Source organism: Phyllostomus discolor, chromosome 4 (genome assembly GCF_004126475.2).
Source record: "Phyllostomus discolor isolate MPI-MPIP mPhyDis1 chromosome 4, mPhyDis1.pri.v3, whole genome shotgun sequence".
NCBI classification, from domain to species: domain Eukaryota; kingdom Metazoa; phylum Chordata; class Mammalia; order Chiroptera; family Phyllostomidae; genus Phyllostomus; species Phyllostomus discolor.
The window spans coordinates 148389392-148413082 of NC_040906.2; the positions used below are offsets into that span (position 1 = coordinate 148389392).

At 39.4% G+C, this 23691-nt stretch overlaps 1 long non-coding RNA gene across 1 annotated transcript; it reads left to right on the plus strand.

Moving 5' to 3' along the window:
• The first annotated feature begins 138 nt into the window (after positions 1-138).
• On the plus strand, positions 139-22650 carry LOC118500264. Its single transcript, XR_004902818.1, has 3 exons — positions 139-651; positions 14493-14501; positions 22638-22650. It is a non-coding gene; the product is annotated as an uncharacterized LOC118500264 (long non-coding RNA).
• Positions 22651-23691: the final 1041 nt, after the last annotated feature.

Below are 23691 nucleotides of genomic sequence, written 5' to 3' on the forward strand. Positions count from 1 at the left end.
GCTGGCTCTGGCTCTAAGGGCACTCTTCTTTGAAGATGCCTGGATAATCATGCTGTTTGGATGGGAAAGAACTCTGGGCACAGCCTAGGATCAGACGGGCCAAAACTTTGGCTCTGGAATTTTGCCTAGAGGGTGGCAGTGGACAGCAGGACCCCAACTGCTGTTGGGTTACAGATCCCCCAAAGACATATTTAACCCACCACCTCATCTCTGACCATGAGGTCACCCTGAGGTGCTGGGCCCCGGGCTTCTACCCTGTAGAGAGCACCCTGATCTGGCAGCATGGCAGGGAGGACTAGACCCAGGGCATAGAGTTGTGGAGACCAGGCCTGAATGGAAAGGAACTTTCGGAAGTGGGTGGCTGTGGTGGCCCCTTCTGGAGAGGGGCAGAGATATGCATGACACGTGCAGCAGGAAGGGATGCCCAAGGCCTTGACCCTGAGATGGGACCTGCTTCCACAGGCCATCTTTACTCCTGTGGGCATTGTTGTTGGCCTGGTTCTTCTTAGAGCTGTGGTGATTAGAGCTGTGATGTAGAGGACAAAGTTCTCAGGCAGAAAAGAAAGGGGCTATGCTGAGACTGCAAGTAGTGACAGTGTCCAGGGCTCTGATGTATCTCCCAGGGCTTCTAAAGTATGAGACAGCTGCCTTGTGTTGGATTGAGTGATGCAAGATTTGCTTATGCCCCCACATTGTAACTTCAGAATCCCCTGACTTCCCTTCCTGCACCTGGCATTTGAACATGTCTGTGTTCCAATTAGTATAACCTGATGAGGTGTGGAGACTGGCCCACTCCCTGACCACCATGATCCCCTTCTACCACTGACCTTTGTTTTCAGTTCTTTTCTACAATTGGCTTTCCGATTTCTACAGAGGTAGGGCTGGCCTGCCTCCATCCCCATCTTTTTGTTGTTGTAGTTGAGTTTCTTGGGGTGACATTGGTTAATACAATTATATAGGTTTCAATTGTAAAAAAACAAAAACAAAAAAACACCCTCATGCTTCAAGCATCTTTGTCATTCCCAAAACTACTCCCTAGGGTGAGTCCTCTTTAAATTCAACAGGGTGGTTTCAGGCCAAAGATATTCCATTCATGCAATTAACTCTACCTGGTCAGCTCTGATCTTTTACTTCAACTATTGTGTACTGCACTTTGTTTTCTGTTTAGGGCTTTGCTTAATCCTTGATGTCTGTTTGATATGCTATTCTAGTTTTTTAGAAAGATCCTATTTCCATTTCTTCTCTCTCTCTAGTTTACACTGGTTTTTAGTATCTGTATTACTTTTTTTTTCTGCTGCCCCCTCTTGTTTTGCTATAACACTCTGGGTAGCCAAAGTCCCTGGTCTTGAATTGCTATTCCTCACAGGTCAGTGTAGCACTCCTGACATCTAACACTTTCCTCTAATAAATGCCTTTGTAGTTCTGTCTTTTCAGCTGTTAGCTGTTGAGAGGACATTTTATGGCCATATCAGAATATATGGAGTGGTGCTAAAGTGAAAACATTAGCACTAAGGGGTAAACACAGACCAGGGATTGGAAAAATTCAATAAAGTGTTGTGATAAAGAAATCTTATTAAAATATTTAGTTAGGAGCAAGGCCAAAGTTTCCTTACAATCTTGCTGCAAAAGCAAAAGGTTCCTTGTAAGTCAAACAAAGGTTCACTCTCCTTAGGACCATTTGATGGGAAAGAGAATGATTATGTAATCCTTTGACTGGCTATATTTATAAAAATCTAGTTCATTAGAGGTCACTAGACTTTTCAATGGCAGTCAACTGGGTTCAGAGAATGGACTTTCCTAGAAAAAGTCATATTAAAAAAATAAAGATACTAAATGTAGATCGAGCATTTATGTGTTGCTGACATTTACATGTGTTATTTCATCCGTTCTGAAATGGGAAAAGTCAACATTCCTGCTGCCTGTCATTACCAGAACCTGTAAGTTGAGACAAGGATTCAATCTTTATGGGTACTTTATTCAGATACCAGTGATCTGAGAAGGCAGTGGGTTATGTTCCCTTAAGACCATCTTAACATCTTACCTCAAGCTGACCTTTTTATAGGGAGAAGAAAAGCTAGTAGATAAGGGGTTTGGAAAAAAGGTTAATCAGATAAGAGTTGCAGTCCAGAAGCAATTTTTCTAGTATTTGTCTATCTGCTAATCAACAATTCTTTATCTGTGTCACAGACATTCCCTCCCTGCAACACAATGGCTCAGATATCATCTCCATCACTTTCGGACCCCCTAGGACACAAAGGATGAATTGCTTGTTGACCTTCTGGAGTCATGTAGGTCACACATTCCAGTTCCTGGAATAACAGCTTTCCACGAGCATTAAACACTTAAGCCTAAACACTGCAGCTAAAATCTTTAATGAGTTCCCCTATCAATATAACAACCACTGAGGGGTGGGATAGAATAATTCATGCAGGGCCATGTAGCGATGAAGAAGGTTTTGAACTCAGCTATTTCTGACTCTAGAGCCTGTGCTTTCCACTATTCCCCTCCTCAGCCTCCCTTGCTCATAAGATACTTGTTAAAACTGCAGATTTCCAGGCCTCTCTTATACATTCTGGTACAGTGGGTTTGGCACAGAGTCATGGAATCTATTTTTATTAAGATCTTCAGGGGAGTCTCCTGGGCAGACCAATTTAGAGAACCCTTCCTCTCTAATGCTGGGTAATAAAAATAAGCTTGTCTCTGACTCGGCCACTGGCCTGTAGTAACTGTAGAACGCTGCCGATGGCTCATCGGAACACGAGAAAAACAAACACAGGGACAACCGAGTCCTGTGGAGAAGTAGGGACGATACAGCCACTCTCTCTAGTGGTGAGCGCCTTGAGCTCCCCTGCCTGAGTAGGCTTTTATTAAGAATACAGACACAGTTTGTGGATTACAGTCTGGCAAGGAAGATCAAAAAGGAATAGGTGTTTTCAAAGGGTCTGACAGAACTTCTGCTGGGATTCTGGGCTGAGAGTTTGTGTTTTGTCACTTAAAAAGACTACAGGACCTAAAAGGCTAGTCTCGTTTCCTTCCCATGCCTTCATATTCTAATTCAAGAGCATCCTCCAGCAAGTAGATATCACAGGATCTTGCATGTTCTATGTCCCAGGTCCAATTACCCCGGGGGTCTGCTGACTCCAGACTGGACTGCACCACCCCTGTTATTTCCGGAGGCCTGAGTCAGGCAGAGGAGACAAAGGCAGCCAGGAGACTTAGATTTCTCCCAACTAAGAACAAGGACTCAGGCTTTGACAAAGCTGAGGGGGCAGGGGTCGATGTTGATCACCCCTTAATTTCCACAGGCCAGAGCCTTCCCTGAGGCCTCAAAGTGATCATGCCTGTCTTAGGCGATTCCCCCTGTGGGAAATCTTACCTGTCATTGGCTAACTGATCAAGCATAGGAGGCCAGGCACAGAACAGGCAGCATTCATGCCAGGGAAATAAGTTTTGTCTCCTTAGTGGCTCCTGGGAGGTTTCTCATTCAGCCTTAGTCACAGGGGGTTACAGCTTCCTGAGACCAGGCAGGGCAGAAACCAACATTTCTCCATCTTTAAATTCCCAGTATTTATGTATTCTAAAGAAATTAAACCAAATCAGCACATTATCTGATTTGTAATGAGAGGCAAAAGTTTTCATTCAGAAACAAAAAGCCAATTTCTAGTTAAAAGCCTCCTTTCCTTCAACATATCAACATGATCGGGCCCATCTTTGAAAACAAGCTGCCATTTCATCATTCTTTTGCCTTTCCAGGTGAAGAGCCACTGGTGTTCATGGTCTGCAATTCCTTACTTCTCCTTTCTCCTCAGCCTGCACTAATTTGGCTTCTGCTTTACGCCTCTGTAGAAACTGTGCTCTTCACTAATAACTTCCTAGTTAGATTTATATCAGCTCTTACCTAAACTGACTTTCCTAGAACAAGTCTTAGTTCTATTAATGTTTATCTGAAAATTGCTTAAGCATTTTATCAGAAATGCTCCTTCCTTCACAGAAAGAGGTTGTCAATTACATCAAGTAAAATGATCAGTTCCAGACCATATTTGAAACCATTTTCCTTTTACACATGGCAGCTGATTTTGAAAAGCAATGGATAAGGTATATAGTCCAAGGGAGGTGATGAGCCAAAAGCTGAAACACACATCTGGAAGGAAAGAGCATAGCCAGATGTGACAGAGTCCAAAAGGAAGAGTGTGGATAATGGACAGAAGGGACAATGTGAAGCTACACCTGACTAAACTCTTCAAGCCCCAGGAGTAGGGTAGAGGCTTGGTGTTTATAAAATGAATGTAAGGAAGGGTAAGTCTCTGTAATAATTTACTTACTGACTCTATTATACCTTATTAGGAGGTTACAGCTAAGAAATTATTTTCTTCATTCTACCCAGTATGCCAGGAGAAATTATTCATAGATTAACTTTTACATTCTCTCAAATGACTGCTTGATCTTTCTCTTTCAATTCAGTGATCTAATACAACCTGGGGCCCTGACTACAGTCATGGCTACATTGCTGAGCTTAATTAAATATGGCCGAGACTAAATTTCTTCTCTGAAAATGATGAAATGCTCATTATTTCTAATCTTGTTATGGTTGTATCTGTAGTTTGACCTGTAAAAAACCCTTTTCTTATTTTTTCCTTATTTGTTTTCTTCCATTACTTACTACCTCATCTTTTTCTCGTAAGACTCTCATTTCCTTTCAGTCAATGTTCTCGGCAAATTTTTGCATCATTAGGTAATCTCCAAAAACTCAGCACAATCTAGTAATTTATTTCAACTGCAATCTTCACTAAGTACTTGGCCTTATTTAACACAATTTTAGTATTTGCATACAGATCTTTAAAGCACATATGTTATTCTTTCAATCTAATCTTATTAAAAGGATAGGGCAGCTATTATCCAAGTTTTCTTCTTGTTTTTCTTCTCCTCCTCCTCTTGCTCTTCCTCCTCCTCCTCCCACTCTTCCACCTCCTCCCACTCTTCCTCCTCCTCCCACTCTTCCTCCTCTCCTCCTCCCCTCCCCTCCTTACTCCCTTCTTCTTCTTCTTCTTGTATTCTTGCCCTCAGTCTCAAATAAACATTCATCTTATGGCTTTAATTATAGTAGATGATCAATAAATGCTTAATGATGATAATTAGTTTATATTAGTCAAAGCTTTTTAACATGTTATTTAATATTAATATTATGCTGTGGGTAAGGCATATATTATTTATACTTTTAAAAATATATGTTATTGATTATGCCATTATAGTTATCCCAATTTTTTCCCCTTTGCCCCCTCAACCTGGTACCCTGATTCCCTCCATCAGTTTCCTTCCACAGTTCATGTTAATGGGCCATGCATGTAAATTCTTTGGCTTCTCCATTTCCTATACTGTTCTTAACATCCCCTGCCTATTTTGTACCTACCAATTATGCTTCTCAATCCCTGCAACTTTTCCCCCATTCTCCCCCTTCCTTCTCCCAGCTGATAACCCTCCAAATGATCTCCATATCTGTAGAGGTTCCCTAGGTATGCCTCCTGATTTTTGTCTACCACATATGAAAGTGGGTTCATCTGTTTCATTGGCTGCTGCAGCTGCCTTGCTGCCAACCTTGTCACCACCACACTGTGTCCTCCCATGTCTCTGCCCCTCTTACCTGTCTAGATGACTATGGCTTCTTAAATCCTCGGTTGTCAGACTTTCATACAGTTTGATTTTCTGGCAGTTCTGTTTTTGCTTGTTTGTTTGTTTGTTTTGATGTTGTGATTCTTCTTATGGTTCTGCAAGGAGGTGAAGTGTGTCTACTTATGCCTCCATCTTGATTAGAAGTCCTCATTTAGGTTTTTAAAAAGTGAGTATGGAATGCCCTCCTGTGGTGATGATTCCACACAATTATCATCTGCATAAATCTTTTATGCCAAATATTGATGTCAGCAATATAGAAACAGTGTTATTTTAGGGGTCAAAAGCTCATACAAATATTTCCAGATGTTAATGCCAAATGTTATGGTTTAGTTTTTGGAAGGCAGCTATGCTAACCATTATACCACCAATGCCACAGCATTATGGTTTAGTTTTTAACCAGGGACAGATTTCCTATATTTCAGGACACATAGACCCAAGTTCATTTTAGAATCTGGCCACATCCACATTTCAAACAAGTTTTTATTTAAATACAAATAAAATATGAGCAGTTGGTGAAAAAAAAACACACTTTAGACTGTGAATTAAAAAAGTTGGTCAACGTGGAGAGTCATTTAAAAAGGTATTATTATTATTTATATAAACTATTTTATTTTAGTATAAAATTAAAAAATGAATATTTTACTAGCCTTTTGATTTGGGGCCAAGGCTTTTATTAACATTGTTATTATTTTTAAATTTATTTATTTTTAGAGAGAGAGAAAGGAAAGGGGAGAGAGAGAGAGAGAGAAATATCGATGTGAGAGAGAAACATAGATTGGTTGACTCTTGCATGCCCCCAACTGGTGACCTGACTCACAACCCAAGCATGTACCCTGTCTGGTAATTGAACTGGTAACCTTTCAGTTCACAGGCCAGTGCTCAGTCCACTGAGCCACACCAGCCAGGACATTAACATTATTTTTAAATAGCCTGCTGATGTTTTGGTGCTATTTAATTTAGAACTATCCTGGATTTTAGGACTTCTATTTTTGATTTTTCATAATTTTTTTGCCCATATACAATTCAAAAAAATTTTTTTCCTCAAATACCTTTTTTGAAGTTATTCCAAAACATCCAACTTAGTTTTTTAACCCAATAACACTTTCTTTTAATATTATTATTTTTGCATATTATTTATTTAATTAGATAACTGAATACAAGTACAATTGACATAAGAAGGTTTAGGATCAAACAATGACCCTCCAAAAGTAGACATCTTACCCAGTGGCCACTAAAGAGTAGAAGCAAGGGTGTCAAAGGGAGAAAAAATGGGACAACTATAATAGCATAATCAATAAAATATAACAGCAACAACAAAAAAGAGTAGAAGCATACCCGAACCTACCTACTTAGCCCTGAATCTTTTTCTTGTTCTGGGAGACTGTGTATGTTACTAAGCAGGAATGAAGAGCATTTGTGAGCATCACAAGTAAGTGATAATTAGTTTAAAGAGCTTCTATCATACTCAAATTTTGTTAGAGCTATGAGAACAATTTTAATAAAAATCATTTTAGTGTGACATTCATATTGTCTGTTAACATTAACTGAGTTCTTCAGGTACTTGTCCTTCGTGGACTTAAAAGTACTGATAAAATTTGTCTTAGCAAGAGAGATCATCTTGTGTTTCTGAAGTAATTCAGTTCAAATTATTTCACATGCAACTGAAAAATATTTAAATGCCTATTCTATCACAAGAGGGCACTCATGCCCCATTCTTTAAAGCAAATGTTTCAGGCATTGATTTGAGAGGAATTACCACTGAAATTTAAACCTATAAATTAAATTTCAAGTTCAATAAATTGGCAGAAAGGAGCATTAGTGATTCTGTTTATGAAAATACAGAGATTCTTGATACATTAATATCATAAAAGGATTTTCACACATAGAATATGAAAGTATGTAAGACCTGCTATGCTAAACAATATTTAATTTTTTTGATGAGTCATTCCAAAATTTTCACTATTTTTATTTATTATTTATTTTAAAAATATTTTATTTATTTATTTAGGAAGAGGGAAAAAGAGAGGGGGAGAAACATTGATGTGAGAGAGAAACATTGACTGGTTGCCTCTCATACATGCCCCAACTCGGGACCAGACCCGAAATCCAGGCATGTGCCCTGACCAGGAATTGAACTTGTGACCGTTTTCTTTGCTGGATGATAACCAACCAACTGAGCATGCTCGTATTGGGCTTCACTATTTTTAAATGTAATAATCACTTTATTGATTACTGAATTACTGCAATGAGATTTTAATCACCTATTACAGAAACAGTCAACATTATTAAGCATCTACTATTTGTTGTTTATTTTCTTTGGACAACAGAATTTTAAAGAATGTATCAGGTATTGCATCAATCAATTTAAGTTGTGGCTTTAATAATTGTAGCTTGTATTAGTTATCAATTGCTGACTATCAAATTACTTTCAAACTTAGTGACTTAAAATAACAATCATTATCATGTAGTTTCTGAGGCTCAGGAATCTGGGAGCATCTTCACAGAGTACCTCATGCTCAGGGATTCTCACAAGGTGGCAGTCAACTCTTGGCCAAGGCTGCAGTCATTTCAAAGCTCAATTGAGACTGAAGAATTTACTTCCAAGCTCACTCATATGGGCCTCTCCACAGGGCAGGCTTACAACATGACTGTTGGCTTCTTCCTGGCCAAGTGATGTAAGTGGGAAAAAGAGTGGGTGCCCAAGATGGAGGCCACAATCTTTTTAATAACCTAATCTCTGAAGTGACATTTTATTGCTCCTGCTGTATTTAGTTAGAAATGAGTCAATAAATCCTCCCACGCTCTTGGGGTAAGCATTACACAAGGGTGTGAATACCAAGAGAGAGGGGGCATTGGGTACCAACATAGAAACTGCTGCTAAATAGCTGGATAAAGATGGAACCAAATAAAGACAGAAATCTCAGGTAGTTAGGATCAAGGATTATTACTTTGTCAGCAGATAAATATGAACATGAAATTTTAACCAGAATAGTATTAAAATATTTGAATTTAAACTCAAGCTGTTTTAATTTTTTTTGTTAATCAAAGATTGTGTGTGGCATAAATAAATACATAAATAGGAAGAATGAGTGAAAAATTGCTAAAATTTGAAAGAAAACAGAATCTAAAATGTTAGATTTGGGGTTGACAACATGGAAAGGACTAGGTGGTGCTGGAGCTGCTTTTTGAGCCCAAGGCAGAGACAACCCTGGGCTATGGTATAACAGAGAAAGTGCTAAGGTCAGATCACCAATCCCAGGAGTTTCATGTGTTCCTGAAGGAAAACCTCACATGAAGAACTTCTTGGGGCCTGAAAGAATGGACAAGGAATTTGGTGGCTTTATTACCTCACTGGGACCTTTGGACTTCAACCTAGGCTTTCCTTACAGAGTGACATAATTGTCACTTGTCCACCTTTACATGGCAAAAAACAATGGATGGGTTTTGCTAATTTTGTGGTACTCTGAGAGGTGACCATTTGAGCATTACTTTTATATTAACTTTATAACTTTCCTAACTATAAATTAAAATATGATGTTCACCTCTTTAATCTTTATTTTTAAATGTTTATTTTTTAAATTTACTTACTTATTTTTTACCTTTGAAAAAATATCTTAAATTATTTTCTATTTTAAAATTATATTTTATGGATTATGTTGTTATAGTTATTCTAGTTTTTTTTCTTTTTTTTAAGATTTTATTTTTATTTATTTTTAGAGAGGGAGGGGAGGGAGATAGAGAGAGAGAAAGAAACATCAATGTGCAGTTGCTGGGGGTCATAGCCTGCAACCCAGGCATGTACTCTGACTGGGAATTGAACCTGTGACACTTTGGTTCACAGCCCGCACTCAATCCACTGAGCTATGCCAGCCAGGGCATTATTCTAGTTTTTTCTTCCTTGTCCCCCTCTATCCAGCACTCTCTTCACTGTCACAGGCAATCCCCACAACACTGTCCATGTCCACGGGTCATACATATATGTTCTTTGACTACTCTATTCCCTATGCTGTAAACTACATCTCCATGACTATTCTGCAACAACAAATATGTATTTATAGTCCCTTCACGGTTTTTGCCCATCTCCCTGGCTACCATCCCCCTGGCAACCATCAAAATATTCTCTGTGTCTATGTTCCTATTTCTGTTCTGCTTGTTTATTTATTTTGTTTCTTAGATTCAATTGCTGATAGATATGTATTTATTGCCATTTTATTATTCATATTTTTTATCTTTGTATTAAAGAAGACCCTTTAACATTTCGTATAATACTGGGTTGTGGTGATGAACTCCTTTAGCTTTTTCTTGTCTGTGAAGCTCTTTATTTGTCCTTTGATTCTAAATGATAGCTTTGCTGGGTATAGTAATCTTGGTTGTAGTTCCTTGCTTTTTATCACTTTGTATATTTCTGGTCCTCCCTTTTAGCCTGCAAGGTTTCTTTTGATAAATTAGCTGACAGTCTTATGAGAGCTCCCTTGTAGGTAATTAACTACTTTTCTCTGGCTGCTTTTAAGAGTCCTTCTTTATCTTCAACCTTTGGCATTTTAATTATGTGTCTTGGAATGGGCCTCTTTGGATTCATCTTGTTTGGGACTCTCTGCATTTCCTTGACTTTTATGTCTGTATCCTTCTCCAAGTTAGGGAAGTTTTCTGTCATTTTTTCAAATAGGTTTCCAATTTCTAGCTCTCTCTATTTTCCTTCTAGCACCCCCATGATGCAAATGTTTGTATGTTTGAAGTTGTCCCAGAGGTTCCTTACACTATCCTCATTTTCTTGGATTGTTTTTTTCTTCTTACTGTTCTGATTGCTTATTTTTTGCTTCCTTATATTCCAAATTGCTGATTTCATTTTTGGCTATATCCACTCTGCTGTTGATTTCCTATAAATTGTTCTTTATTTCAATTAGTGTATTATTTCTGACTGGATATTTATTTATTTGTTTACTTATTTATTGTTGTTCAAGTACACTGGTCTCCATTTTCCCCCATCACTGCCCCCAGCCCCACCCATCCCCACCTCTCACACTCTATATTCTTTGATGACCCTTTCCTCCCCCCCCCCATTATTCCCTTCCCCTTCCCCTCTGGTAACTTTCAGTTTGTCTTAATTTCAATGTCTCTGGTTATATTTTGCTTCCTTGTTTGTTTTGTTGATTAAGTCCCAGTTATAGGTGAGATCATATGTGATTTGTCTTTCACTGCCAGGCTTATTTCATTTGGCATAATGCTCTCCAGTTCCATCCATGCTGTTGTGAAGGGTAGGAGCTCATTCTTTCTTCCTGCTGTGGAGTGTTCCATTGTGTAAATGTTCCACATTTTTTGATCCACTCATTTATTGTTGATTACTTAGGTTTTTTCCAACACTTGGCTATTGTAAATTGTGCTGCTATGAACATTGGGGTGCATAGATTCTTTTGAATTGATGTTTCAGGATTCTTATGGTATAATCACAGCAGTGGATTGCCGGGTCAAAAGGCAGTTCCATTTTTAGTTTTCTGAGGAAATTCCATGCTGTTTTCCACTGTGGGTGCACCAGTCTGCATTCCCACCAACAGTGTACTAGGGTTCCCTTTTCTCCCACAACCTCCTTAGCATTTGTTGTTTGTTGATTTGTTTATGATGGCCATTCTCACTGGTGTGAGGTGGTCTGCACATTGTGGTTTTAATTTGCATCTCTCTGATGGCTAGTGATGCTGAGCATCCTTTCATATGTCTCTGGGCCCTCTGTATGTCCTCCTTGGAGAAGTGTTTGTTCAGGTCTTTTGCCCATTTTTTTTAAAATTTTATTTTAATCATAGTTCAAGTACAGTTTTCTGCCCCCTACTCCCATTCCAGCTCACCCACTGCCCATTTTTTAATTGTATTGTTTTTCTTCCTGGAGTAGACTTGTGTGAGTTGATTATATTTTGGAGATCAAACCCTTGTCTAGGGTATCATTGGCAAATATATTTTCCCATACAGTTGTTTCCTTTTTCATTTTGCTGATGTTTTCTTTATCTATGCAGAAGCTTTTTATTTTCATGAAGTGCCATTTGTATATTCTTTCCTTTATGTCCCTTGCTCTAGGGGACATATTAGTGAAAACATGCTGCGTGGAGTATTTGAGATTTTCCTGCCTATGTTCTCATCTAGGACTTTAATGGTATTATGACTTCTGTTTAATTCTTTTATCCATCTTGAGTTTATTTTTGTGTATGGTGTAAGTTGATGATTGAGTTTCCTTTTTTTTTTTTTTTTTTGCATGTAGCTGTCCAGATTTCCCAGCAGCACTGAAGAGGCTATTGTTGAAGAGGCTATTTTTACTCCACTTTATGCTCCTTCCCCCCTTTTCAAATATTAATTGACCATAGAGACTTGGGTTTATTTCTGGGCTCTCTATTCTGTTCCATTGATCTGTGTCTGTTCTTATGCCAGTACCAGACTATTTTGATTACTGTGGCCTTGTAATATCATTTGATGTTAGGTATTATGATCCCTACTACTTTGTTCTTCTTTATCAAAACTGTTGTGGCTATTTAGGTCATTTATAATTCCGTATAAATTTTTGACATGTTTGTTCTATACCTGTGAAATATGTCCTTGGTATTTTAATAGGGATTGCATTGAATCTGCAAGTTGCTTTAGGTAGTATGGACAGTTTGATGATGTTAATTCTTCCAATCCATGAACACTGTATGGATGCTTCCATTTATTTGTGTCTTCCTTAGTTTCTTTCTTCAGTGTTGTGTAATTTTCTGAGTATAGGTCTTTTACCTTTTTGGTTAGGTTTATTCCTGGGTACTTTATTTTTCTTGTTGCTGTAGTAAATGGGATTTCTTTCCCCCTGAATTCTGTTTCTGATATTTCACTGTGTACAAAAATACCTTTGATTTTTTAAAAAATATTTTATTCATTTATTTTTAGAGAGAGGGGAAGGGAAAGAGAAAGAGTGGAAGAGAAATATCAATGTGCAGTTGCTTCTCTTGTGCCTCCTACTGTGATCCTGGACTGCAACCCAGGCATGTGCTCTGATTGGGAATCGAAGTGGCGACCCTTTGTTTTGCAGGCTGTGCTCAATCCGCTGAGTGCAGTGGATTGAATATTGACTTTATCCTGCTGCTTTGCCAAATTCACTTATTAGGTTCAATAGTTTTTTGGTGGAGTCTATAGGATTTTCTTTGTACAATATCATGTCATCTGCAAACAATGACAGTTTTTACTTACCCCTTTCCGATTTGGATGCCTTTTTTCTTTTTCTTTTTCTTGTCTGATCGCTGTGGCTAGGACTTCCAATTCTATGTTGAATAGAAGTGGTGAAAGTGGATATCCTTGTCTTGTTCCTGATCTTAGTGAGAAAGTGTTTAGTTTTTGTCCATTGAGTATGATGTTGGCTGTAGGTTTCTCATATATGGCCTTCATTATGTTGAGGTATGCTCCCTCTACTCCCACTTTGTTGAGTGTTTTTATCATAAATGGGTGCTGTACCTTATCAAATGGTTTTTCTGAATCTATTGATATGATCATGTAATTTTTTACTTTCCTTTCGTTTATGTGATGTATTACATTTATTGATTTGCGAATATGGTAGCTTCCTTGCATCCGCAGGATGAATCTCAGTCAATCATGGTGTATGATCTTTTTAATGTATTGCTGGATGCTATTTGCTATATTTTGTTGAGGATTTTAGCATCTATGTTCATCAACAATATTGGCTGGTAGTTTCCTTTCTTTTTTGTGTCTTTATTTGGTTTTGGGATTAGGATGATGCTGGCTTCATAAAAAGAGTTTGGGTGTTTTCCCTCCTCTTGGATTTTTTTGTAGTAGTCTATGAAGGATAGGGGTTAGCTCTTCCATAAATGTTTTACAAAATTCTCCTGAAACTGCCCAGTCCAGGGCTTTTATGTGCTTTGAATTGTTTTTATTACTGTTTTAATTTCACCGGTTGTTATCAGTCTGTTCAGGCTTTCTGCTTCTTCTTGATTCAGTTTTGTAAGATTATATTTTTCTAGAAATTTGTCCATTTTACCCAGGTTTTCAAATTTTTTTTTAAATATATTTTATTGATTATGCTATTACAGTTGTCCCATTTCCCCCTTCACTCCCCTCCCCCCTGTGCCCCCTCTCCCACCCACCTTCCCCCCCTTTAGTCCATGTCCATATGTAATACTTATAAGTTCTTTAGCTTCTACATTTCCCATACTATTCTTGCCCTCCCCCGATCTATTTTCAACCTACATTCTATGCTACTTATTCTCTATACCTTTTCCCCCTCTCTCCTCCTCCCATCCCTACTGCTAGCCCCCCCTTGTGCCCTCTATTTCTGTGGTTCTGTTCCTATTCTAGTTGTTTACTTAGTTTCTTTTGGTTTTGCTTTAGGTGTGGTTGTTAATAATTGTGAGTTTGCTGTCCTTTTACTATACATGTCTTTTCTTTATCTTCTTTTCTTAGATAAGTCCCTTTAGCATTTCATAAAGTAAGGGCTTGGTGATGATGAACTCCTTTAATTTGACCTTATCTGAAAAGCACTTTATCTTCTCTTCCATTCTAAATGAGAGCTTTGCTGGATAGAGCAATCTGGGATGTAGGTCCTTGTCTTTCATGACTTGGAATATTTCTTTCCAGCCCCTTCTTGCCTGTAAGGTCTCTTTGGAGAAATCAGCTGACAGTCTGATGGGAACTCCTTTGTAGGTTACTGTCCCCTTACCTCTTGCTGCTTCTAGGATTCTCTCCTTTGTTTTTACCTTGGCTAATGTAATTATGATGTGCCTTGGTGTGTTTCTTCTTGGGTCCAACTTCTTTGGGGCTCTCTGCGCTCCTTGGATTTCTTGGAAGACTGTTCCCTTTGCCAGATTGGGGAAGTTCTCCTTTATTATTTGTTCAAATAACTTTTCCACTTGTTGGTCTTCCCCTTCTGGTACCCCTATAATTCGGATGTTGGAACGTTTAAAGGTGTCCTCGATGGTCTTAAGCTTTTCTTCGATTTTTTGAATTCTTATTTCATCATGCTCTCCTGCTTGGTTGATTCTATCTTCCTTCTGGTCCACTGTGTTGTTTTGAGATTCAGATTCCTTCCTTTCACAATTGGCTCTTCTCCGTGTGTCTTCCTGCATCCCTTTTATGGTAATCTGCATTTTTTCATGTAATTTGGATCCAAAATCCACCAGTTCCGTGAGCTTCCTGATCACCAGTGTTTTGAACTGTGCATCTGATAGATTGGCTATTTCTTGGTCACTCAAAAGGATGAGTCCTGGGGGTCTGATCTGTTCTGCTGGAAACATATCTTACGTCTTTCCCCATCTCTCCTATTATTTTACTTACTTATTTATTTTTTCTCTGGTCTGGTCGCTCTTGTTACGGTGGGGGGCGGAGCCTTAGGTGTTCACCGGTGCTGGGCGCCCCAGTCGCTAGCTTGTGACGTTATATGTGGGGGCAGGGGTGGGAGCGGGGACAGGAGGGATCAATGGCGACCCTTCCATTCTCCTGGAGTCAGACACTTCCCTGGGCTTCTGGGCTGTGAGCTCTGCCCTGATCCCCAGTCGCTGCCCCACTGATTCCCCCAGCCGCCGCTTGCGTACTCAGGGATCACTGCTACACCACTGTGCTTGCTCCTGCGTCCCAGATTGCTGTCGCGCCGATTCTGCGCCAAATTTCCCCCGACCTCCGCGTGCCTGCGACCCGTGCCAGCCCCACGCCTGCTCGCTCGGCTCGTAGTCCCCTACCAGTCTGGATGTACGGGTCTACTTCAACTTCTAGGCTGTCCGTCTTCCATTTAGATAAATCCTCTGACAGTTCTGATATTATGACTGCAAATCATTGTTGTAAATTATTGTTGCTCTGTTATTGGTTGTGCAGGGAGGTACGGTGCGCCCACCTATTCCTCCATCTTCGTTATTTGCAGATCTCAAATTTTTTGACCTATAGTTGCTTGTAGTAATTTCTTACAAAACTTTGTATTTCTTTGGTATCAGTTGTAATCTCTCCTCTTTCATTTCTGATTTTGTTTATTTGGATCCTCTCCCTTTTTTTCTTGATGAGTTTGTTTACAGGCTTGTCAATTTTGTTTATCTTTTCAAATAACCAGCTCCTAGACTTATTGATCCTTAGAATTGTGCTTTTAGTCTCTATGTCATTTAATTCTGCTCTGATCTTGGTTATTTCCTTCCTTCTATTCTCTCTGGACTTTTTTTGTTGTTGTTCCTCCAGTTCTTGTAGGTGTAGGGTTAGGTTGTTTATTTGAAATGTTTCTATCTTTTTTTAGGTAGGCCTGTATCACTATGAACTTCCCTCTCAGGACTCCCTTTGCTATGTCCCATAAATTTTAGACTGTTGTGTGTTCATTTTCATTTGTTGCCAGAAACTTTTTGATTTTTTCATTGATCTTGTTATTAACCCATTCATTGTTTAATAGCATGCTATTCAATCTCCATGAATTTGAGTGTTTTTTAGTTTTTTCCTAGAGGTTGGTTTGTAGTTTCAGGCCCTTGTGCTCCAAGAAAATGCATGATATGGTTTTAATTTTCTTGAAGTTGTTGAGGCTTGTTTTGTGTCCTATCATGTGGTCTACCTTTGAAAATGTTCCACTTGCATTTAAGAAAATGTGCATATTAGATGGAGGTGTAGGTAGATACACTTTGCCTCCTCACACAACCAAAAGAAGGATGACAAATTTAAAAAGAAAAATAACCAGAATTGACAGAAAATAGAATTGTATGAAAGTCCAATATCCAAGTAGTTAAAGAAGAAATATCCATCCAGACTGGTAGGAAGGCAGAGATAGGCAGTTGGGACTGAGAGGACATGCTGCAAGGTGGTGGCTGGAAGAGTGGAATAGGAAAGGCAGTGGCTGGCAGACCAGGTGGTCCCACATTTAAGTGCAGATAACCAGGAAGAACAACTGGGGAGTGAGACAGGCCATGCAACCCAGGGTTCCAGTGTGGGGAAAATAAAGCCTCAAAACCTCTAGTGGTAAACTACTGTGGGGTTTGTGGCAGCAGGAGAAATTCCCAGCCTCATAGGAGAGTTTGTTGGAAAGACCCACAGGGTCCTAGAGTGTACACAAATCTACCCATCTGGGAATTAGCACCAGAAGGGCCCAATTGGCTTGTGGATAGCAGCGGGAAGTGACTGAAAGCCAGCTAAGAGCTGAGCAAGCAGCATTATTTCCTCTCAGACCCCTCCCCTACATACAGCACCACAATGTAGCAATGTGGGTTGCCCCACCCTGGTAAATACCTAAAGCTCCACCCTTTACAATGTAACAGCTACACTGAGACAAGAAAATATGACCTTAATGAAAGAACAGATCAAAGCTCCAAAAAATAGAACTAAGTGATTAAAAGATTGCAAACCTCTCAGTGCAGAGTTCAAAACACTGGTGATCAGGATGCTCCCAGAAACGTATGAATATGGTCACGCAAGATGGAGGAAGAAGTGAAGGCTATGCAAAGTGAAACGAAGAGAAAAATATAGGAAACCGACAGTGAAGGGAATGAAGCTGGGACTCGAATCAATGATTTGGTTCAGAAGGAAGAAATAAACATGCAACTGGAACACAATGAAGAAACAAGAATTAAAAAAAATGAGGAGAGGCCTAGGATCCTCTGGGACAACTTTAAATGTTCTAACATCTGAATCATAGGGGTACCAGAAGGAGAAGAGGAAGAACAAGAAATTGAAAACTTATTTGAACAAATAATGAAGGAAAACTTCCCTAATCTTGTGTAGGAAATAGACCTCCAGGAAGTCCAGGAAGCCCAGAGAGTCTCAAAGAAATTGGACCCAAGGAAGCACACACCAAGGTGCATCATAGTTACATTACCCAAGATAAAAGATAAGGAGAGAATCTTAAAAGCAGCAAGAGAAAATAAGACAGTTACCTACAAAGGAGTTCCCATAAGACTTTCAGCTGATTTCTCAAAAGAAATCTTGAAGGCAAGAAGGGGCTGGCAAGAAGTATTCCAAGTCACGAAAGGCAAGGACCTATATCCAAGATTACTTCTAGCAAAGCTATCATTTAGAATGGAAGGACAGATAAAGTGCTTCCCAGATAAGGTCAAGTTAGAGGAGTTCATCATCACCAAGCCCTTATTATATGAAAAGTTTAAGGGACTTATCCAAGAAAATGAAGATGATAAAAAATATGAACAATAAAACAACAAACTCACAACTATGAACAACTGAATGTAAAACAAAAACAAACCAAGCAAACAACTAGAACAGGAAAATCACAGTAATGGAGATCACATGGAGGGCTATTAGAGGGGAGGTGGAGGAGGGGGAAGGGGGAACAGGTACAGGGAATAAGAAGCATAAATGGTTGGTACAAAATAGACAGGGAGGAGGTTAAGAATAGTATAGAAAATGGAGAAGCCAAAGAACTTATATGTACTACCCCTGGTCATGAACTACGGGGTGGGGGGCAGGCTGGTGATAATGAAGGTGGGAGGAAGGGTGCAGGACAGTGGGGAATAAAGGGGGATAAGTGGGAGAACTATAATAGCATAAGCAATAAAATATATTAAAAATAAAAAATGAAAAGAATGTACATTTTGCCTCTTTGGGATGAAAAGATTTATATATATATATATATATATATATCAGTTAAGTCTATTTGATCTAAAGCATTGTTCAATGCCTCAATATCCTTGTTGATATTTTATTTGGAAGATCTATTCATTTTTGACAACGGGGTGTTAAAATCCCCTAGTATAAGTGCATTTTTGTCTATATCTTTCTTAAAGTTCTCCAAGAATTTCCTTACATATTTGGGTGCTTCTGTGTTGGGTGCATATGTTTATAATGTTTATGTCTTCTTGATGGACTCTTCCCTTGAGTATTATGAAGTGTCCTTCTGTGTGTCTTTTTATGCCCTTTGCTTTGAAGTCTATTTTGTCTGATATAAGTATTTTTCCCCTGTCCATTTGCTTTGAATATTTTTTTACCAACTCTTCACTATCAGTCTGTGTAGGTCTTTTGTTTCTTATGTGGGTCATGTTTCTTATGACTGAATCTTTTTTATGCTTGAGGTTCTCACTAAGTTCCTTGAGCATCCTTATAACCAGTGTTTTCAACTCTACATATAGTACATTGTCTCCATTTTGTTTAGTTCTTTTTCTGGAGTTTTGTTTTCTGCTTTCATTTGGGTCACATTTCTTTGTGTCCTCATTTTGGCAGCCTCCCTGTGTTTGTTTCTATGTATCATGTAGAGCTGCTACAACTCCCTGTCTGAGTTAAGTGGCCTAATGTAGTAGGTGTCCTATAGGGTCCAGTGGCACAGCCTCCCCTAGTAACCAAGCTGAATAATCAAGATGTGCCCACCAAGTGGGCTGTGTATACCCTCCTGTTGTAGTTGAGCCTTGATTGCTGTTGACACATCCAAGGTCAGCCACTACCTGCATTCTTTGGGGGGTCACACAGCATAAGCTACAAAGTGATGTGCAGATGGCTGCTACTTGTGCTGGGCTTGGAGGAGCCTTTTGACACCAAGTTGTGAATCAAGGCCAGCTGTTTCTCATGCTGGTCCTGGGACAACTTAGCAAGTGATATGGGGCTCACTAAAGCCAGATGTTGCTTGTTGGAGAGAATTTAGATAATTTGAACCATGGGCCAAGACAAGCCATTTATCTGGAAAAGCCACTGGAAACAGCTTGGGCGGGCCCAAAATATGGGTGGGACAGCACCTCAGAGAATCATCAGGGTGGGGAAAAGAGTGTGAGCCAGGCTGATGGAGTCTCAAATATGGCACCTACCTGCTGGTTCTGTGGCTTTGTGGGTGGAGGGCTCAGAAAAAGAACAATGTCCTCTGCTAGCACTTCTGTTTGGGAAAAAACCACCCCCCGCTCTCACCCTGATGGTGGACAATTCAGCCCCTTCCCATATGTCACTGATGCCTTTTAATCTCTGCCTCCATGCTGAAGCTCAGAGGGAGCAGGTTGGAGTAAGCCTATGCACAGGATCTTTTAGAGGAACTGCCAGGGAGTCTGGAAGATTCTGTTTTCCATAGCCTCAAAGATTGCTGCTATAAACGTAGGGATGCATATATTCTTTTTGGTGTTTCAGGATTCTTAGGATGTATTCCCAGCATTGGAATCACTGGGTCAAAAGGCAATTCCATTTTTAGCTTTTCTGAGGAAATTTCATGCTATTTTCCATGGTGGCTGTACCATTCTGCATTCCCTGCTGGTTTTTACAGCCAGAAGCTATGGCAACTTCTCTTTCTGCCACTGGAGCCCTGGGCTGGAGTACCTGGTGTGTGGCTGGGACCCCTTGCTCCTGACATATCCCTTCCAATTTTTATCCACTGCACATGTGTTGTGACCAGCTCGTTCTACAACTCTGCCCCTCCTACCAGTCTCAGTGTGGTTTCTCCTTTCATTCCATAGTTGTAGGACTTCTGTTCAGCTCTATCTCTGATGCTTCTGAATGATGGTTGTTCTATAGTTAGTTGTAATTTTGATGTGCTTGTGTGAGAAGGTGAGCTGTGTTTACCTACACCACCTTCTTGACTGGGCAATATGTATTTTTTTAATTCTACAACCTTTAGCAATGTTTCCTTTTTTTTTCTTTTACAGTCACATTTCCTAATACAGAAGCAATTCCAAATAAGAATTATGAAACTAAAATTGTTACCAAAAAAGGCATTTAGCAGCTTCTGAACCTGAATATTGCTATTCAAGGTATGGTACAATACCTCTATCTTGATTCTTTTGGTCTCAATGACACTGATGCACTTTCTAACAAACTTGAAGAACACCTCATTCAGCTCCATTTCTTCCTGTTTTGCCATAGGTCTGTGGGAAATATATGGTCTCTATCCATAGCCCCTGTTAGCTTCTGAAAGGGCCTACAGAGTGATGGTTTCTGGACTTTCATTAGTTTCTGTAACAAAATACAACCTCTTGTCAATAAAAATCTTCCTGCCCTGGCTGGTGTGGTTCAGTGGATTGAGCATGGGCTGCGAACCAAAGGGTCCTGATTCCCAGTCAGGGCACATGCCTGGGTTGTGGACCAGGTCCCCAGTACAGGGTGCACGAGAGGCAACTACATATTGATATTTCTCTCGTCTCTTTCTCCTTCTCTTCCCTTCTCTCTGAAAATGAATAAATAAAAATATTTTTTAAAAATAGACAACTTCCTTCTTATACAGTACTTCAGGGTTAAGTCCAAGGGACCGTGCTTAGCACCAGACTTGTACTCCATCGGTGTCATGGCAAGTGTTTTGGTCTCTTTCTCACACTGACAGTAGTATTTCACCCAGGATATTCCCCAAACCCTTTGCTCTTGGATATAGAGATAGCCTTCCATGGTTGGCTCTCCTGGAAGTTTGCATATTGGGGAGCCACTTTCATCTTTTTCTTAAGTCCTTCCATCTCTTCTCAGGTAGTGGAAAAATAATTTCTTGTATCATGCCAACTGAGTTGGAATTTTTGTTTGTGTGGTAGAAAATCTGGTGTGAGCTCTGGCTCCACAATATTAAGCTTACTCGACTCCTGAACTTCCTGGATTTGATGAACATAATCAAAACAAGGTTAAAAAAAACGTTCCTCTCCTTGTCCAACTGTAGGTCTGCCTCTTATAACTGAGATTCTTTCTTTTTGGAAGACAGATGTAAGTGCTGATCCAGCAAAGAATAAAACATCTCATCATTCTTTTCAAATTTCTCTTTCCTCTCCTGTCTCAATGTGGCATCCTCTGTAAATCCTTGGATATAAGACTTCTCATCAGACTTCTGTTCAGCTAGCCTTCATTTGATTATTGAGGATGATTGTTCTATAGTTTAGTTGTAATTTCAATTTTCTCTTGGGAGAATGTGAGCGTGTCTTCCACTTATTCTGCTTCCATCTTGGATTTCCTAAATTTTTCTTTGTGGAGCCTATTTGTTCCTGCCAAAATTTTCCAAGGGTTTAATCAGCAAATCACTAACATTGTATACCATCATTATCCTTTCATTTTCAACTTCATTTAGTAATTCAACAAACTCCTTGAAGGATTCTGATTTCTAGACACTGGAAGTCTAAGATCAGGGTGTGAGCACGGTGAGGTTCTGGTGAGAGCCCTCTTCCAGACTGCATACACCCAACTTCTTGCTGTATCCTCGCATGATAGAAAGAAGTTAAGTGTTTGTTTTAAAATGTTCATTTTATTTATTTTTAAAAGGTGATACAGTGATTTAGCATAAATTTCAAAACTTTCAAGGAGCAAAGGCAATTCAGTGTTGCCTTTGCTCCTTAGAATATACTCAAGAGAGTATATTCTAAATGTTCCTCTCTTTCTCTCTCTCTCTTTCTCTCTTTCTCTTAGAGAGAGAGGAAGGGAGGGAGAAAGAGAAGGAGAGAAACATTGGTTGGTTGCCTCTTGTATGCACCCCAACTGAGGACCAAACCCACAATCCAGGCATGTACCCTGACCCAGAATCAAGCTGGTGACCTTTGGCTTCATGGGATGACACCCAACCAAGTGAACCGCATTGGTCAGGGCAAGAGAGGGTATTCTAAAAGTCATCCTTTTACTCCCAAAGTTCCCTTCTAACTTACCCATGTCTAGTATTTCCCTCCCGAGGAATTAAATATACATATAAAAATTATGTATATATGCCCTGGCTGGTGTGACTCAGTGGAATGAGTACCAGCCTGTGAACCAAAAGGTCGCTGGTTAGATCCCCAGTCAGGGCACATGCCTGGGTTGTGGGCCAAGTCCCAGGTTTGGGGCGTGTGACAGGCAACCGATCTTATTGATATATCTCTTACACATCGATGTTTCTCTCCCCTCCCTCTCCTTCTCCCTCCTTTTTCCTCTCTCTAAAAATAAATAAAAAATATTTAAAAAACTGTTTAAAAAGAATTATGTATATAGATACAAGATTTTTCTTTTGCTTAGACAAGCAATAGTATCCCATACACACTGTTCCATTCATTTCTTTTTTCATTTAACAATACGTCTTGGCATTCTCGCTATATCAACACTTAAAGTGCTTTTCCATTTTTTTTTGGAATGAGTAATCAATGGAATGAGTAATATTCCATTGTGTGGATGCACTTTATTTATCCTGCTTTCTGTTGATAGAGATGAGGTTTCTAGTTCTTTTGCTGCTCAAACAATATTACAGTAAGCAAACTTGCTTATGAGCTTCATTTTCAAAATTTAAATCTTTGATGATTCAGGAGGCATGTATAATGTTCAAGGAGAGGGAGAAAGGAGAGAGAAGAGAAGTGACTGGATAGAGGAGAGAGCCCTCTGGTGTCATATCTCAAAAAAAAAGTCATACTGGTGGTTAGGGCTTCAAAATAAGAATTTTCAGGGAATACAGGTCCATAGAAGTGTTGTAAAGTTCTATGAGTTTTGAAAAAGCATAAGATCATGTATCCACCACTATAGTATCATACAGAATAGTTTCACTGTCTTAAAAATCTCCTGTGCTCTACCTATTCATTCCTCCCTCCAAATCCCTGACAACCACAAATGTTTTTACTGTCTTTCAAGTTTGCCTTTTCCAGAACACCAGACAATTAAAATCACACAGCCTGTAACCTTTTCAGACTGGCTTCTTCACTTAGCAATATACATTTAAGGCCCCTCCATATCTTTCATGGCTTGATAGCTCATTTATTTTGTCACTCATATTTCATTGTATAGATGTAACACAGTTTGTTTATCCATCCATCTATTGAAGGGTATCTTGGTTGCTCCCACTTTTTGAAAATTATGACTAAAGTGGCTACAAATATTTGTGTGCAAATTTCTGCATGGATATATATCTTGAACTTATTTGTATCTGCATCCAGAGGCACAACTGCATTGAATCATATAGTAAGACAATATTTAGCAATGGGCAAATGACCTGAATAGACACTTCTCCAAGGAGGACATACAGAGATGGCCCATGGACATATGAAAACAAATGCTCAACATTACTAGACATTGGGCAGATGAAAATTAAATGAAAATATCACCTCACACCTGCTAAAATAGCTATTAGTAATAAACCAACAAACAACAAGTGCTGGTGAAGATGTGGAGAAAAGGGAACAGTAGTGCACTGTTGGGAATGCA